This window comes from Camelus bactrianus, chromosome 8, assembly GCF_048773025.1.
Source record: "Camelus bactrianus isolate YW-2024 breed Bactrian camel chromosome 8, ASM4877302v1, whole genome shotgun sequence".
NCBI classification, from domain to species: domain Eukaryota; kingdom Metazoa; phylum Chordata; class Mammalia; order Artiodactyla; family Camelidae; genus Camelus; species Camelus bactrianus.
In genome coordinates, this window is record NC_133546.1 from 32985024 (window position 1) to 32996357 (window position 11334).

The 11334-nt window shown below is 44.1% G+C and overlaps 1 long non-coding RNA gene across 2 annotated transcripts in view; it reads left to right on the plus strand.

Annotated features, from left to right (window-relative positions):
* Positions 1 to 7503, plus strand: part of LOC141578358 (uncharacterized) — a 168991-nt gene extending 161488 nt beyond the window's left edge. The window contains exons 6-7 of one of the 2 annotated variants that reach the window (XR_012508631.1): positions 242 to 490; positions 1110 to 7503. This is a non-coding gene — a long non-coding RNA (uncharacterized LOC141578358). Of the gene's footprint in view, positions 1 to 241 lie in introns of both variants that reach the window. The other variant, XR_012508632.1, reaches the window with a different exon arrangement.
* The last annotated feature ends 3831 nt before the right edge of the window (positions 7504 to 11334 follow it).

Here is an 11334-nt window from a genome sequence, read left to right on the forward strand (position 1 = left end):
CCTGAGATATGAGCTGTGCTTTCTGATTTTGAGAAGCTCAGGCCCCGGTCTACCCCATGTTTCCCAGGCCATCCCGACTGGGGCTGGAAACAGTGTCTCCACCACCGCTCCACCTCAGCACTTCTCTCTGGAAGCCCATGACTGGCAGATCGTGTGGCAGTCCCTCAGAGAGCCTCACAGGTAGTCTGCGGGAGTCCCCTTGCCACTCCTTGGTGTTCACTGTTCTTTTCTCCTGTTCCAGCTACTCCGGTGTGAATTCTTTCACTGCCATTGCCCCGAAAGGCAGCGGTGCTGGCGGTGCCTTCTCAAAACCGTTGAGCTCTGGAGCCATGGCCCTGCAACATGCGGTCGCATGTGAAGTGTGGTGATGATTCCGGTTTGACTACCATCCGGTGTCAAGTTCCCATTCGAGCTCCTGAGATCAAGCCCTGGGAATTCCACTGTGGGGGAGACGCCGTGGAAGACTTAGATTCCCACCGCTTATCAGAGGGTGTGCTGGGGCTTGGAGAGACAGAGAGGGATAGATTGGGGGTGTAGGAAATGGGAAAGTAAAGATGCTGAGGTGATAATGAGTAAGACTTTTTAAGAGCACTAAGAATAGACAATCCTGGGTGAAGCACAAGGATGTGGCTTAGCTGGGAATAGGTGTGTGAGACTGATGTCCTCAGCCTTTGGGATGACCTGGAGGGGACTGGAGCTCTGAGAGCAGCCACCTCCAGCTGTGACCAGCTCTGACCATCTACCCTAAAGTGCCAGGCAAATATTATCATTTTCAAGATGTGCCATGAATAACAAAGGTTGGGAAGCACTGCTCCAAGACTAGCGGAAGATGAGACGGGAAATGTAGCATGACGCCCTACTGCAAGGAAGTGAGTGCCGGGGTAAAGAATTTGGTGTTTCCTGGAGGACAGGGAAGAACTGCTGAAGGATTCTGATTGACACAAGATTAGCCTTGTCACAGAGCTATGAAGTCTTAGACCCAGGAATGACTCCAATAAAAATTATTTAATTCACTCATTCTCAGCCTTAGAGGAGGTGGGATTGGTCAGGACATAATAGTGTCACTTGGATACTTTTTCAAAAAAATGTCCACTTCTCTCCCTTTGCAGACTCTGTACATCTGATGGGGACCATGTGGAGGGATGGCATCTGTACGTTTAGAGTTTTCTCCAGGTAAACTAGTCTGGTTCCTGCTGATTAAACGCAGAGTTTTGTTTTGTTTTGTTTTGTTTTCAGATATGTGAATCAACCAATACCCTGGTAACCCGCTCATCTTTCCTATTCCTAAGGGTGCTGTGATCAGTAAGTCACCATCACATTCCTTCAGGTCTGCACTCTGGTCACCTCTCCCTGTCTCTGCAGCCTACTATGGTACTTCCTCCCTCCTAGTCTCCACAGCAGGATTCCATTACTGCCATTGAAATCAGAACCCAGCTCCACAGCAGCATCCCCTAGCCCCCATCTCTGGCAGATAGACAGCCCTGCATCCCTGCAGAGCCTCCTATAGTAGAGTTTTCTCCTACCACGGCATTTCTGAGATGGAGGAGCATCATACAGGTTTTCTAAAGTAGGGGTGAGGCAGAACAGGGGTGGAGAAGTGTTGGGCACTTTGCATATAATGGATCTACTTCAACACTCCCACCTCTCTAAACTTTTGGAGTTCTTATTCTTCCAAGGGCAGTTGTGATATTTCAGCCTCATTTACTGGTTCAATTAACTAGCTAAGGAAACTGTTCTGCAGAGGTTCTCAACCTTGGTGCCTATTGGAAACATCTGGGACAATTTAAAAATTGCTGATTTTGGCCAAAAGGAAGACAGCCGAAGGGGAGTCCAATAATACCATCCACAGGTGTCAGCCTCCTGGATTTAGGCAGTGGGGCACAGGGAAAGTAAGTGGCAGATTGAGCCACTCTGATATGAAACTGAGACCCCTGCTTCACTTCATTTACCACTTAATCTAGTTCAGCCTTCAAGTCAACCTTTTCTATAACTCAACCAAAGATCTGTCAGCGGCAGAGCCAGTACTAAAAGCAGGGATTTCCACCACATCGACGGGACGTTAGGCTGATAAATCTGGACATACCATAGAAAGTAGACTGAGAGGTACGTTTGTGAGTTTATCTCTGTGTGTTGAGAGTGGTTGTAGGGGGATTCTGGAGCCTTGGGAAGCAGTTCAGAGCTTGTTGCAAGAACCTAGGTTTGAAACTATAGAACACAGGACCAGGGTGAAGGCAGCAGGAGTAGAAATGAAGGAATGGATCGTGGAAATGTTTGAAAGGAAGAGTTGCTTGATTTCTTGAGTGACAGGAAAGAGGAGTGAAGGGTTTACCAAAGGTGACGAAAGCCTGGAGGGGAGCCTATTTAGATTATATATGGGAAAGGTAAACTCTGAATTAGACGTGTTAGTTATTCCAACTGAAGCACGGAGGGAAGGACTAGGGTTCTGAAAGGACAGAGAAACAGAGTCAGACAAACTGGCTCACCCCTGGAGCAAGCGCCCTCCGGCGCACCGACTGTGGCAGGGGCTGTGTGTGCTGCTCCGTCTCTCGCCCTTTCACCTGTTGGCACCACTTGTGGCACCAGTCCCCCTCTGGAAGGACACGTGGCTGGGGCTGAGGTGACGCGAACGACACAAAGCTGACTGGCTCCCCTCGGCCAGTCTGTGCTGACAACCTTAATGGTATTGGATGTGGTATTGGATGCTGGAGTCTCAATTCTGCCACCAATGTCTAGGTGACCTTAGGCACATCCAGCATCTCCTGGAGACTTGAAGCCTTGACTCTGAGTCGGGGCAATAAATATTTGCCACCTTTTGATTGTTATTTTAAACTTTCTAATCAAGAAAATGAACTTGTTACAACAGTGATTCAGGGTGAAATAAAGAAAATATTGGCATCTCCTTTCCCAGCCCAGGACGTAGGGAAGTTTCAGCTTTTTACATGAATAGTACAAATCAACTAAAAGAGGAATCTATTAAGCTGTGAGAGACTGGCTCCATGAAGGGAGAGCATCCCTGGTGTAAGAGGAAGTGGTAACTGCGATAAAATGCGTTTCCCTTCCTGAGAGGCTTAAAGAAACAAGAAATGTTTTCTGTTTCTAAGGTGTGCTTAGAAAACTGTTTTTATATAGATATAAGCCATTTCACCAGATGAAGCATTCCTGGATATTTTAAGATCCTCTGGAATTGTCAAAAAGCAGGGACATTTTAGGTTTGTTATTTGGGAAGACTTCTTCCCTGTAAGACTTATCATTTTATAATGACTGTTCTCAAGGGACAGGTTGGAAAGTCCAAATTTTGTACTACTTAGAAGCTGTACTAGCCTTTATATTCAAAATTTGAATGTGAAGGCATTTCCTGTCTGCAGCAGGATTAAAACATTCAGTTTTTTCACTTTCCACATTTTTTTCACATTTATTTTTAAACTCCCCTGATATGTCACTAAGTAGTCCAGACGTAAGCCAAAAATTGTATTTCAAATGACCTTAATATCTTCCTGAGTTTTCTAGCATTTAAAGTCAACAGGTAGGCTACTTAGCTAGTTCTGCTGTATTGAATGAAGCAGTTATTAGTGAAAAATAAAAAGTTAAGTGATGAAAAATTAACCCATATTTACCGCAGTTGTCAGACTACATTTATGGTCAAAAACCAAGATTCACGAGGGAAGACTACAGCTCAGTGGTAGACTGTGTGCTTAGCATGCACGAGGCCCTGGGTTCAATCCCCAGTACTTCCATTAAAATAATAACAACAACAACAACAATATAATAATAATAATAATAATAATTAATAATAATAATAATAATAATAATAATAATAATAAAAACTTAATTACCTTCCTCTCCCACCCCCTCAGAAAAAACCAAGGATAAAATACTGGGCTTCAAAAAGAAAAAAAAAATATAGAAAAAAAAGAGAAAAATACAAGTTAAAAAAAAGTAAAGTGACATTATAAACTGTCAAATTAAAAAAACATGATTCAAAGAACTACCGGTCACTAGCTTTAAAGGCAACTTGCTGCACTGAAAAATTACAATTACACAGCTCATCTCACTCAGTTTGCTGAGCAACTTGGAAGTAGGTGACAAATTCCCATTTTACAGATGAGGAAACCGAGGGATCAAGGAAGTTAATAACTTGTCAAGGTCACCAGCCTAACAGACAGTGGACTTGGCCTGGAAGCCAAGTCTGTCTGATTCCAAAGCTGGGGCTCTCTCCATTGCATCTGCCACCCTGAGTGACCAGCAGCAGCATTAATGACAACCATCTATGTGAGTTCCAGCTTGGGAAGGGTTAATGGGAATCGACTCATAGTCAATCCTATAGAGTAAGGGCTGGGTGTGTTATATGAGAAGAGACAAAAGAGATAAGAACCCTTTCCCCCTAAATGAATATTTCTTGGGCCAGTCATCTCTCTGGGTACTTGAAAATTCTGGCATTAAAAATATTGCTTTTGTTTAAGTCACGATTAAGATACTTTCAGTATCACACATTCAGCCCCGTTTATCTATTAACATCTCTGTGCTAATTAATACCAATTAACTTGTTCAAAACTTGTTCTTCAGGGGACAAGTCATTGGGATGAGATAGGAAGAAATGCAATGCAAGGAAACTAATTTTAATTTCTAAATACTCTGGAAGGTGGAGAAGGAAGTTTTGGAGGAGAAACTATGCAAGGATGGCAGGACAAGGTGGGGGTTTGTAGTGAGTGATCTGCATGCAATTCCAGGAGTTAGTTCAAGGCAGAGAGAAGGGCCACCAAGGTTTACATATCTCTTTGTAATAATTTTTAGCTAAGGTTGACTCTGAATTCGGGTTTGGGGCATGTGTGATGGGAAAATCCAACCGGGAGCAGAGTACTAATTAATCTTAGTAGTGGTCCAGCTTACCGTGGAAATGAGTTGAAGCCTGGGGACTATTACTGTCCCTACAAGTGGACCCTGGGAGACAGCAGGCCTGGAGGCTGATAACAGAAATCAGGCAGACCAGACCAGATGGGAAGATTCGAAAGACTCTGCCGTCTGGTTGCACAGGTGGGAGCCACCTCCTGGGGTGAAATGGGAAGCCAGTGAGACAGCAAGGCAAGATCAGAGACCACCCTGACAAGGAAAGGATGTGCGGAAGGGAAGGAAGACTCAGAACCTGACTTTCGAGCTTACATTCCAAAGAAAAGTGAGCCCTGCTGCTGTGAGGTGAGGAAGGATGTTCCTGTTAACGCGGAGCGTGGGGAAGAGCCACGGAGGCTGCAGGAGGCCTTCTGGCATGTTCTGCTTGACCTCCCACTTGACTCGTGGCACCTCGCCTGCGAAGGACACCATGAGCCGCCCCCAGGCCTCCACTTGTGAGTGTTGAAGTGTTAGTCCCATAATCCAGCCTACAAGTGCCCAGCAAGATGGGGTGTATGGGGCACAGTGCAAATTCCAGCCCCTTTGATAAGTCATCCATGGTCTGGGGGCTGCCAGATCAAAAGGTGCAGACTGGGATTAAGACCCCAGATAAGGAGAATGAGTGTCTGGGGAGAGGCCCATTCAGCCCTTTGAGGCCGACGGTTGTAACCTGTGATCTTTATTTAACCTGCGCAGAGGTAGGAATTCTTTTCCATTTCAGCTCAGTTTAGTGGACAGCCTGTCTCTCGAATGGCCTGAAATACAAATACTGTGCACGCCAAAGGGAAGTATTTCCCCATGCAGTGCCCAAGGCTGGTCGTCGAATCTCCTCTGGGAGGGCAAACTCTAAATACCATAAATGTTTGGTTACAAAAATATTGGGCTGTGTTATCTGCTCCTCATCCAGGCCACATAATGAAATGGATTAACCACCTCTGGGCCAGGATCCTAACCGACTTTCAAGTGTAGCCTATTTGCTGGTTGTGGAAGTTTAAAGGAACTCATCACAGGCCACCTCGACAATGAAAAAAATTATCTCAGTGATTTATTACTTAATGCTTTGGTTACCTATGTGTCTCTAAATGTAATTTGGGTAAAATAGGTAAACTGAGGAAAATGAAATATCCCAGGAGGAGGTGTCGTAATAACTGATGGGCAAAACTGTGATGGAAAAATCTTAATACACCAGACTGTCCTCAGACATACCGAGAAGGAACACTGGCATGAGCCTGAAATGCAGTCCTAGAAAATACGGATTTGAGTGGATCGAGAATTGTTATTGATGGAAGTAAAATGGCCCTTTCTCTTTCACATGCTGAGGAAGCTTTATCTTTTCATATAAGGACCTCCTCTAGCTGAAGCACATTCTGGACCATTTCTCGCTAAGCTCCTGTGTGTTTACTTGTTCTAGAGCCAGAGATGGAAAAGCCCATTTCTCAGATTTATTTACTAATACTGCTTGCTATGTCTCAGATTTTCCTTATAAAGCTCACTCTATCCAGAAATATATCCAACGATAAAAATAATTGACTCCTCAAAAAATTTCACCAGAGACTTCTAAGGAATACCTTTGAAGGAAAAGGCCACCCCAAGCCTAAGGAGGAACAAATAGAGGGTCTGAATTGGGAATTGTTTAGACCGAACAATTATTATTAGCTGGGTTATTGTCAAGCCATTGCACGCACTTAACGTGATTTGCATTTCTTTCATTGGACATCTGAAAACTGGTGTACCTACTCAGGTCTCTGGACTTCCAATGGTCCCAACATGTCTGACCTCTTCTAGAAGACTCATCAGAGTAGCATGCTTATAAAGTGTTACTTAATTAGAGAAACTAAATCAAGAAATAATAGCAGTTAATTTTCTATACTGGAAAATACATTTATTTTTGCCTCTGTTAATTCTTTCTTATTTTGTATGTTATTATTATAGATTAATTGAAACATGCAAAAGTAGACAGTTTACTATAACGGACCCTTCTTTACCCATCACCCCCAGACATCATTAACTCCTCTTTAGTCTTGTCTCATATAAACCTCCCCAATTCACCTCTCTTTTTACTTCGAAGCACAGCTCAAAAATCATTTTATTTAATCCTTAAATATTTTAGTATGTTCTAGAGTTTTCTTTTAAACCCAAATATAGAGCAGTGACTTAATCCCAACAATAAAAGAATCTTTGAAAAATACTTGACTTTGAAAAAGAAATCTCTCTCCATTTTTAAAAAAAGAATGCCCCTCTATTTTTAGTAGAATGTCTCCTCTAAAATGACTTTTATTAATCTGATTTTTTGGGGGAGGGGTCCCTGAAAAAATTTTGCAACTTATAAAATATGCTCCTAGTCTTAAGTAGGAGGGACCATTGTTTCCTTGAATTGTAAATGGAGACTAGTTGGATATTTAAAAATGTGTCCCAAGATCATGCTTTGCAGCCTGGGGGCGGCACAGGGCATGCCTTAATCCTTTAATGAAAAACACAACTTTATTTGAAAGAGAATTTGATGTTTCTGTTACCTTTGTGCTTTACAATTTTCTACTCTTCTAACATAAACCTGGAAGTTTAAATGTTCTTGGCAACCATGTTGCCCTTTAAAACCTGAAATAAACAAAATCTCTTTGATGAGTGACCCTTAGTATCATAATTGGTGGGAAAAGTGTCATGAGAGGAACTGGCAAAACCTGTGAAGGTTCTATGGAACAAATGCTACCAAAATAGAACCACATACTTCTGTTTGGTGACAGTCAACAAAATAAAGGTGTTTTTTTGAAACATCTCTTATGAAAACCAAGCTAAAGTCCTATGTCAAATCTTGCTCAGTTCACATGATCGGAATTGCACTAAAAAAACTGTCAGGTTTACAAAACTAAGCCCGTGTGTTGCTTAGTCCTTCAGTGGCACATGGACCACAGTGTTCCTCTGATTTATAGCTGGAAATCAGCACATAAACCCAGCATCAGCATTTCCATGGTAAATAAAAAGGTATCACATTTCTCTGTCCTCGGGCCAACTACTTTCTCAGTTCCCTCTTCCTGTGCTCAGGAGCACAGCCCAGGATCTGAGCTCCTGTGAGAACCTGTCTGATTTACACTCTGCCAGGAAAACATGAAGTAGTTTACCTTACACCACAATACAGGTTGGGTGAATAGCAGGCTGATCAAAAAGGACAGCAGGCTGGAGCCCTGAACAGAACCACAAGGAAATCCATTCCTAAGTGGGTTTCACTCTGCATCCTTGTGTCCTGTGTATGGTTTCAGGTCTCTGTTTAGTTCCCCTTTAAATACAGCTCAGTCAATTTTTTAGTTAATTAAAAAGCTGTAAGAACATGTCAAAACAATAACAACAACAACAACAACAAAAACCAGAGAGCAAATGGGACTGTCTCAGCTTCCTTTCGCAAAGATGGTTATCAGTGCTATCAGGCATCTCCAGTCTCCGCTCCTGGGAACACGCCTTCTTTTAGATAGCGTCTGAGGATTAATTGGCAAGAAGCTGTCTCCTGATACTGAGTTTCTTCCTTCCCTAGCTGACAAGCAAACACCACTCACCCCGCCCATTTACTGTGATATTCTGGTGCTTGAGAGTGGTTCTGAAATAGCACCGGCAGACCTGCCTTCCTCCACATTGTCGTGCACCTACTGGCCAATTCCCAGAGACTAGAATATGGTTAGAAAGAAAAACAATGGCTCTCAGTGCCACGGTGCAGAATGGCAATGGGAGGAAATGACAGAGACACAGGAAACAGGGAGAGACGTTTTCTTACACAAACAAGCCCGGGGAGAAACAGACTAGGAAAACAAAGTCGAGCTGGACAGAGCAGCCACTGGGGAGCATGCGGTTCAGGCTCGGGTCCCCCCCAAGCAGTGCAGCCAGGGACCTCGGCGCCGGTGACACATTTCACTCGGTGACCAAGTCTTCAAGGGCTCCTGAAGTCTGAAGCAGCAGAGAGGCCAAGAAGGAAACCTAAGAACACACTAAGCCCCAGGGTTTGGAGTCCCTGTGGGAGTCAGGGGCAAGCTGCCTCCCTCTTCCTGCCTCTCCTCCTGCCTCCCCACAGAGCAGCAGGAAACAAGCCCTGCCCAGTGTACGGCTCCTTCCCCGGTGTTGGCACTGATCTCTGGCATCACCTGCTCAGTAGGTCTCTTCTTGCAAAAGTGGAATTCCTAGCCCCTCTAACCGATGCTACATCCTTGCTCTAAACTTCCTGGTTCGGGAGCTGCTTTCTCCGGGATGGATCGCTGCCTCCGTTGCTCCTGCATCTGCATTCCCATAAACTCTTCCAGAGCCTGCATGTTTTCTCATCATTGCCTGTTGCTCGGCCACCTCTGTGGTTCATGACCTCAGCACAGGCCTGCTTGAGCAGGTGCTCCGGAAAGGCTGGTTGACATGAAGTTAATTGAACTTCCTGCCTGTGCTCTTGTTCCCAGGTAGAACCTTCCTGTCCTTGGGCTCCTGATGCCGACCCCTCCCTGGTGACCTCTCTTGGCCATTTGCAATATTCATTTTTCTTTCAGAACTTGCTTACAGAAAGGGACCAGGGAGTATTCTGACAGAGCCATAAGAAACCCTTCTGCCCACTCCCTATTTTGGGTTTAGCATGTTTAAAGTAAGACCACTGTCTAGAGATTCCTGCCATCTTTAATATTAGTCTTGTAAGGGTTCCCCCGCAGCCCCAGTGGAAAAGACCCAGCCAGGGGCAGCTCCGAGGGTGGCCTGGAGGGTGGTGATGGCTAGACCTGCTCCACTGTCCCACTGCCCTCTTGCCTAAGCCACCATGAACAAAGGCGATGCGTTCTTCATATGCACTACTTTTTGGTATGACTGTTGCTGTTTTCTAAATGTGATATTAATAAAAGTATTTTACCAGTCTAAGCTGGAGTTCTCTGAAAGGTAGCTGGAGACTGAAAGAAGGTGCTCTCAGAGCAAAACGGAGGATCAGCTGAGCCCAGAGGATGTCATTCAGAACAAACCGAGTCCCTTACAGAGGGTTTCCTTCTGGGGGTAATCGCCCCTTGAGCTATGATGTCATACTGAGCATAGAGTTGACATTTCTTCCTTCATATTTTGTGATTCCTCTTAATCTTGCACAACTAGTCAAGTGACATCTGGGTGCCATAAACTGTGTGTGGTGAGGTTAAGGGGAAAGGAAGAGATGGACCAGCGAGTGGAGGTGAGGCCTGCCTCGGACTCTGCAGCCCTCCCCGGGGGCCTTTGAGGAAGAAGCAGAATTTTTTACAGGGGTCCTAGGGAAGTAGCAGCCTGGTGGCCTACAGTGGGCAGGAAGGAGCCCTTGGCTCATGGAGAAGTGGTCCACTGGGTGATGTAAGAGCAGGTGTGAGAGAGAGGGAAGTTACCCCAGAGTGAATGGAAAAAGCCACTATTGGAATCACACATTAATTGTAATTAGTTGTTTAATTGTATTAAATTACAAACTCCTCTCGTTAAATTATATACTCTACATGGGCCACGACTGGGTCCAGAGTTATATTTAATAAATATTTGTTGAGCAGGGGAGTAAATACATTTATTACACTCTTGATTTAATATTATCTTATTTAGTTGTTCATTTGATCATTAAAAAAAAAAAAACCCAAAACAAAAAGAAGCCACACAAAAACACATTGACTCTCCTCTCTGAGCTGAGCACTAGAAGGACACCAAGAATAAATGCAGAGCCGACAAAGAAATGAAGCTGCCCCAGTTTCCACAACTCATAGAGCTTGCCCATGGAATTCAGCCCCGCCAAAATCACTTTCAGTCATCCCACTGGAAAGCAGCCCCTGCATGTGTGGCTCATATTTACAGGGTTTGTCAACAACTTCCCTGTTTCTCCTAGTTGGAATTACCTCGCTCCTTCATCTTTCCAAAGAATAGTTAGGATTCGTGGGAACTTCACCCCACTTCCCTCTCAGACTCCCAGAGCATGTAAAACCATGCTCGCTGGGTTGAATTAAAGTTCATTTCTAAAGTTAGGACCCATCTCCACATCTGTGAAGGTAGATTTGAGTGTAAGCTGATACACACAGCCCTGTTTCCCAAATGGTCTGCAAGTTATAAAGCTGATTACCTCTTAGTCTTGGACAAAGACTTACAGGGTGGGGATTTTGAAACTAGAACAGAATTTCAAAACAACCTGCAAGTTTTTCTCATTTTATAAATAAAAGTAGAAGACAGAGTAGGACTTGGCTTCTAATTTTGGCTCGGCTACTCCTTGCTGGGTTGTCTTTAGTCAATTCCACCCAATCATCTTCTTAGTTTCATCCGTCTCTTGCCTATCTACCACGTATCTTCAAGAGATTACAGATAAGGAAGAACGCAGAGAAGTTTAAAGTACCACGTAAATGTAATGCGTCTGGAAATCTAGGTGGGTGATGATTCAGTTTTGTAGCACTATGGGGGGAGTGCTTTCAAAGCAAATCAAGACCATTTCTTTAGATGAAATAATAGATGTAA